The following is a 5863-nucleotide window of genomic DNA, read 5'->3' on the forward strand; positions in this document are numbered from 1 at the left end:
CTTTTTACTCTAACCAACTCTCACAGGCAGGGTGATGCCTAGCTCAGCTCTCCTTCCTTGAGCTAGCCAGCCTGCTCTCCACCCTTTGGGAGAGGATTTAGGGACCAGTCCACCGAGCCCTCCATGCCAGTCTCACTGTGGGGTTCCTGACGGGCCCCAGTGGGGTGGAAGGGTGCGGTACAGTCTCTCCACCCTCCCCTGTTCCCCTGGGTGGGTGTGGGGAAGTGGGACTCAACGTACCCTGATAGCTCACTTTTATACATGTTTATTCCTTAGGTTTTGGGTAATGGCTTAAGAATCACACAGTAGTTTTTGATTTTCTCTTTTGAGAAAACTTGCACATTGGCCTGACACCTGACTTAGGATATTATCTAATTAACTTGATGTTTCAATTGAACTTTATTTTTTCCATATGGAGACTCCTAAGATCAAGGGAATCCACTGATTGCATAGAGGGGACATACCCTTGTTTTGAGGGAAACTGATTTATCTTTCAGCCCCACTTGCTTCTCCCAAAGAAAGATGCAAACTGTTGTGAGAAACTGTCCCATATATACTCTCGGGGAGATCATTTGATTTTAGAGACTAGAATCCAACACAGTATTCAACAGCTTTCAGACCTATGCAGTCATTCTAATAAACTTAGTAGCTTGGACATGTGTCTATAAGTTTATTATAAATCATGTTTCATCAGCAGGCTGTCATAAGCAACTTGAGCTGACGTATAGCCCAAGAAAAAGAATGGAATCAACGTTGTCTCCCTGCAGTATTCTTGTAATGCCGCTGGTGTTTCAAAGATTTCTCATGTTGCAGCATTGAAACATCCATCTTGACTAATGGCAAAATTACACCCACGGGGTTTCACAAAAGACAAAAATTTGTCCTCATCTTTATCTGAGTATCTCCTAGAATGTTACGGTCCAGCATCTCTGGAATACCATGTTTTTTTGACCATGTTTATCCATGTGTAGATGGTAGGCCCACTATGATTTTTTTCTTCTTCCTGTTTTGGTGATAAAATGGCACACGAAGATATTTTCCATGCTACAAATTAAGAGGAAAATATCGAAGTTGTGTCAAAGGAAGATAAACAAGTTGTTCACACAGGAAAACCAAAAGCCCACCAAAAAATATAAAATAAGCTGCACTTCGAAAGCAGACAGGTCACAGTAGACTATTTGTCAACATAGGCACAAATCCTCCTTTCCAAACTTGTTTTCTGCCATTGCCTTTACATCTTGTCACTCTAAATTTCACATTTTTCCAAATATCCATTTTTAATCGGATGTCCCCAATTCTCAAACATGTTTCTGTCTCCTCAGAATGCCTTTCTCCTTCTTTGTTGCCTGATAGCTAAGGCTTAATTCAACGTCTATCTCTTACCTGTAGGCAGAGCTGGTGCTCCATTCCAATACATCCCCTAGTATAGAGGTTAGCAAACTACAATCCTGTTGGTCTGTTTTAATCAATAAGGTTTTATTGGAATACAGCCACCTCATTTGTTTACATATTGCCTATGGCTCTTCTCTTGCTACTCTGCTGGAGTTGAGTAGTTGCCACAGAGACCCTATGGTCCACAAAGCCTAAATATTCATTATCTGGCCCTTGACAGAAAAGCTTTGCTGACCATCCGCCACCGCCCCCCCCCCACCCGCGCAAAGTATATATGTACAATAGGACCCTTGACATCTTGGGCTGAAATTGTTTGCTTATGTACAACTTTGCCCACCACATCATCATAGTCTCGGTTCTTCAAGGTACAAACCATGAAGAACAGGGGCTCTGGAGGTAGACCACCTGCTTTCAAGTTTTAGCTCTGCCAGTTATGAGCTGTGTGACCTTGAGAAAATTACTTCATCTGTCTGGGTCTTAGGTTTCTAATTGGGAAAACAAGGGTGAAAATAATAACCTCACAGGGTTGCTTTGAAGAGTAAATGAGATATTACAAAAATGCTTCTAATAATGTCCAGGATAAAAAAAAATGTTAGCAATAAAAATATCTTGGCAACCCACATGCCATTAATGTGCCCTACACCTGAGCGCACCTAAAATCTAGTGCATTCTCCATAAGAGTTTCTTGCATTTGTTGCAAGAGTGAATGAAGAGAAAAACATAAATATTCCTGGGAGATTAAAATAACAGAAAATACCTAAAGTTGTAGACTAATTCCATGCACAAAGCAGAAATTTGACTCAACATACTTAAAATGGGTCAATAAAGCAAGGACATGAAAGTCTTAATAGGAGAAAGAGAAAAAGGGTCCTGGCCAGGTAGCTCAGTTGGTTAGAGCTTTGTCCCCATCCCAGCAAGGTTGCAGGTTCAATTCCCAATCAGGGCACTTACAAGAATCAACCAATGAATGCATAAATAAGTGGAACAACAAATTGATGTTTCTCTCTTTCTCTCAAAAGAGAAATAAGTAAATAATTTTTTTTAAAAAGGGGAAAATTGCAAAACTGTGGTAAAATAATAGAAATTCTCTTCCAGTTACATAGTTAATTAAAAAAAAAAAAAACACCAGGAGAAAAATAGAGCAATGATATAGGAAAGCTTGCTCTCCATCACCCTCCCATATTCGAGTTTGAAAGGTAGGAAGCTATGCATCAACATAACCCTCACCTGCAGTACATGCTGAGGGGGGAGCTTCTGTAAATCTTTTGTATCATGACTATTACACTAACCAAATGTGCACCTACAAGAAATACTTTCCCTCTGGCCCCAAATGGGGCTCAATCCTTCTCCAGCTTGTGTATGTCCAGGGCTTCAGTTGGCTGTCTCTTTCCTGAGCCAGTGCTGCTTAGGCCCTTTAACCCTGCAGGCTCTTAGCAGAAGCCAAAGCCACAGCACCCCAGTCCTGTCACCACTAAGGGGACCTGTGCTAATTTTCCATCATTAGAAGATCTTTGAAGGTCTTTGCCAGTTTTTATCAAAGCGTAAAAAGCGATTATTACAATTAATCCAATTTACCATGTGTCACTCTTTCAGAAAAGCTATTTCAGGGTAGGTCTGCCATCTGTCCCTTTCAGAGTTATAAACCTCATTGTTTAACTCTGTCCAGAATCCCAGGTTTTGCACGTAAAACCTCAGCATCCACAGAAGGATCCACCCCAGCATTTGCTGGGCTGTCCCAGGTCTCAGGTTCCTTGCCCTCTTCGCCTCCCTTGTGAAAAAAGCTACCTTGGCTGGGCAAGGGGGTGGAAGAATCCAGCCTTGAAATGGATATCCGTGCACTTGTTTCTGCAGAGGGAGCCCACAGCCGGCAGAGGGAGCCCACTTTTGCAGTCAACACCCCTTTTCTTTAACTCTGATGCTTGAAGATGCAGTCTACCAACATCGCTCTTGACAACCAGGAAATGTGGGAAAAACACCCTAGTTGGCATATGTTGTTGCCCAAGCCAAGGGAAATAGAAAAATGCTTGCCAGAGGGAGCCAGGCTGAGCAGGGAAGGAAGGAGGTGGCAGAAAACCTGACTGCTAGTTTCTGTCAGGTGTTTTTTTCAGAAAATTAAAAATTGACATCTAAGATCAAAGTTTAGCTATCAAAGATCAAATCATAATGTAAAATAACGACTTGTTATTGTTATTCTTTTTGAAAAATTATGACACTTGATTTCTGTTTTTATCTTCCTCTCTTTAAATAGATGATTTGAGGTCTCAGGAACTTTGAAGTGATATAATCCATTTTTGAAAACACGGTGCCAACCAAATCGCTAGAAAACTTGTACTTTGCTTCTCACCAGTCTCCCTCACTCCTCTGAAAGAAATCTGGCTGCAGAGCTGCCAAGTGGACAGTGAAAAGAGAAACAGGGTAGCCTTATCCCAGGAACAACTGGGATTATGAAGACAGGGAGAAACAACTCATCGCTTCTCCCTATTTACTCATTTGGTGGAAGCTGCCATTCCTCAGATTTGGCAGCTCTTTCCTTTCCAATCATCAAGCAAATTTTATGTAAGATATTTAGACATCTCTAAAGTACTATCTACTTGTGTTTCTAATGATTAAATGTTCCTAAAGTTTTTAAAATCCCAATGCTTGGGCTTATACACTATCCTTTTTAATTTTATTAAATTTACTGGGTCACATTGGTTAATAGGGTCATATAAGTTTTAAGTGTACATTTCTGTGATACACAATTTGTTTATTGCATTGTGTGCCCACCACTCCAAGTAAATTCATCTTCTGTCACCATATGTTTAACCCCCTTTACCCTTTACTATCCCCCCTCTTCCCTCTGGTAACCACCATGCTATTGCCTGTGTCTATGAGTTTCAGTTTTATATCCCCCATTTGAGTGAAAGCATATGGTTCTTAGCTTTTTATGACTGACTTATTTCGCTTAGTATAATATTCTCAAGATCCATCCATGCAGTTGCAAATGGCAGTATGTCATCTTTGCCTATGACTGAGTAGTATTCTATTGTATTTATGTACTACATCTTTATCCAGTCATCCACTGATAGACATTTTGATTGTCTCCAGGTCTTGGCCACTGTGGATAAAGCTGCAATGAACATAGGGGTGCATAAATCTTTGCAAATAAGTGCTTTTGAGTGTTTTGGGTGGATACCAAGAAGAAGTATTGCTCAGTCATATGGTAGCTCTTTTTACAGTTTCTAGAGGAACCACCATATTGTTTTCCATAATGACTATCTTTTTTTTAAATGAGATCCATGGAGCCCTCGGGTTCATGACTGGTTGCTGAAAATAAGGTTCTCTGCGAGGGTCTTTGGAACCTTCAGAATGTGTATTTCAGGAGACAGACTCTTTCCTCCATGCCTGTGATGAGGCTAAGGGACTGGGAGGAGGACACTTGTCTGAGGTGTAATGACAGCATGTCCTTCTTCAGTCCAAAAGGCTGTGGAGGGACAGAGTTGCACTTACCGTTGTTGGGAACTTTCCATTTTCTTCACATCAGACAAACCAATGTCGCACTGTCATGTATGTGGTGAGGGAAATACAGACCTGATTTTTCTTTGTCAGCTTCTTAAAACATCACTTGCCTGACACTGTTTTAACCAGGTATGTACTGTCACAGATAATATCTGCCCTCAGGCTTTTGTTTATCAGTGGAGATATATATTTAAAAATTACTATCAAGCTGTTGCATTCAACTTAAGATATATTTAAAGTTTTTACACAAGATTGGGCTTTGTATATACTAGCTTATGTGCAAATGGAGTGTAAGTTTCAAAGTAAATTAAATCAAGTTAATAGATACAAAAATAACCAACAGAGAGATCATCATTTTTATCTTAAGCTTATTTCCAACCCTGATAAACCATGTCAGACTGTGAGCCTTAAAGGAGAACTTAGGTGCCACTGAGATTCAAATGAGTGGGATGCAAAAGCAAGCTGTCCCCGACATGCCTGTCACGTCACAGATACTCTAACTTTTCCTTCTGAAATACTGGGCTCTAACTGGGCCTGTAGCCTGCACATGACCCACGGGTGGCCCTGGAGTCACTGTGCACAGCTTCCCACCCAACCCCATGAGTTGGCCCTGGGCAGCCAGGCCGTAGATGTGTCCAATGACCTGAGATGGCCTCATACAAGGGGCTCTTCCCAGAGTTACTACATTAAGGAACCAAGCAAAAAAGCAAGGTCCCTCCCGAATCCGAGAACACCTGAAGGAATGACCAATTAAGACCTAGAGGAGAGCTGAGACCACACACAGAGAAAGAAGAACAAGAAGGAATACTTAAGAGAGCATATAGACATGAAAAGCCAGTCCTTGAAGACATGTTACTTCCTGAGGGTTTTTCTCCAGCCTATGTATGTTCTCATGATCTACTCCCTTTGCTGCAGTTGTGAAGTGAGCCTCTGTTCCTTCTTTCAGAATAATCCTAGGACCTCCACTATAGGA

The sequence above is a fragment of the Pteronotus mesoamericanus genome, unplaced genomic scaffold (genome assembly GCF_021234165.1).
Source record: "Pteronotus mesoamericanus isolate MK-2021 breed Mesoamerican mustached bat unplaced genomic scaffold, CSHL_Meso_final contig_130, whole genome shotgun sequence".
Lineage (NCBI taxonomy): Eukaryota > Metazoa > Chordata > Mammalia > Chiroptera > Mormoopidae > Pteronotus > Pteronotus mesoamericanus.